Source organism: Sinocyclocheilus grahami, unplaced genomic scaffold (genome assembly GCF_001515645.1).
Source record: "Sinocyclocheilus grahami isolate Dianchi unplaced genomic scaffold, SAMN03320097.WGS_v1.1 scaffold1090.1, whole genome shotgun sequence".
Lineage (NCBI taxonomy): Eukaryota > Metazoa > Chordata > Actinopteri > Cypriniformes > Cyprinidae > Sinocyclocheilus > Sinocyclocheilus grahami.
The window spans coordinates 158,646-160,234 of NW_015506269.1; positions in this window are offsets into that span (position 1 = coordinate 158,646).

The window sequence follows — 1,589 nt, forward strand, 5'->3', positions numbered from 1 at the left end:
GCTGGCTATATTCTTTGTATGAGGAGAAATTAATTTCTGTTATATGATGTATTTAGTTTGTGTTTTTGTTATATTGTTTCATTTGTATGAATAAATGTTTTTTTGTGATGTAAGTTTATGATTACTAGTTTTTTGTGGTCACCCTTGCTTGAAGGAGGAGTTATAATTTGCTGTAGTCTGCAGGGTGACCAAATTTTTTTTAGGGAGGAACAGCGATTGGCTTGTATGATGGTTGCTTTTGGCAACATTGGACTGGTTTGCTGCAGTTATGGTGGAGGAGCTGCAGCAACTATGGGAGCAGTTGGAGCAACTGCGAATGGAAAATGAAAGATTAAGAGGACAGCCCCAAGTTGGAGGTATAGCAAGTGTTGTATCAAGTTCAGCCCCCGAAGGTAATGGACAGCGGCTTGAACAGGCGATATATTTGCCTAGAGAGAAAATGTTCGAAATTCTCTGGTAAAGCGTCCTCGGGCTCGCCTTCGTTGGAGGACTGGATTGAAGAGGTGGAGAGCTGTATTAGGGGGAGACACATGTCTGAGTTAGATAAAGCCATGTTTGTTTATGATCATCTTGAGGGGGAGGCTAGGACTGAAACTAAGTTTAGGTCTGGGGAAGTTAAAGAGAATTCCACTGAGATATTTGCAGTTTTGCGTGAATTGTATAGTTCTTCTCCTATGTGACCTTGCAACAGCAGTTTTTTGATAGAAAACAGAAGGAGGGGGAATCATTACAAGAGTTCTCTCATGCATTGATGGATCTTATGGATAAGGTACGAAAAGCTAACCCTAATGTTGTGTCTGACTACCAGGTGGTTCTGCGAGATCAGTTTTATGAAAAATGTTCAGGACCATACTCTTCGAAGAGAACTAAAGAGGTTGGTGAGGCAGGATTATTCCTTGGCCTACGCAAAGAGGCAATGCGTTGGGTGGAGGAGGGACAGCCTCAAAGAAATCGAGCAAGTAAAGTAGTTCCTCACTCATTTGAAACTCAAGTTGTGAAGAGAATCGGGTGGTTAGCTCTGAATTTTTAGAATTGAAAGATATGGTCCTAAGACAGCAAGCACAATTGGATTTGATTTTTAAAACTGAGTACTCCAAAAGGGGCTGTAGGTAATGTTAGAGTTTCCAGAAGTAGATTTTGCAGAGCACCTGATGGCCAACCCATATGTATTAAATGTAATCAAGCTAGTCATATTGCAAGATATTGCACTACCAATATGCAAACTAGGTCCTTGCTCGCATCTGGCTCTAGTGGTGGGGCAGTCGTTGAGTCAGTCTCATTGACGGAAAACTAGAGCCCTCCAGGGTGCAGAGCCACACACTGGAGAGTTCAAGGTGGTCTTTCAAGGTACTGATTTCAATATTCTTGTTTATGAAGTCATTCTTGGCTTTCTCTAGTAGCTGTTCGGCATACTGGAGTCTATTTACCAGGTCTTTCTGGGCAGCCTTTGCATGTTGTTGGTCGAGCTGTGCTGCTGCCAGGGCTGCTTGGAGCTTCTTAACTTGTTCCGTTGTTTGCTGCTCCTTCTCGTTGGGTGCTTTGAGTTGATCTTGAACTTTCACTTCCAGCTTGTCTATGCGGCGTTGAGC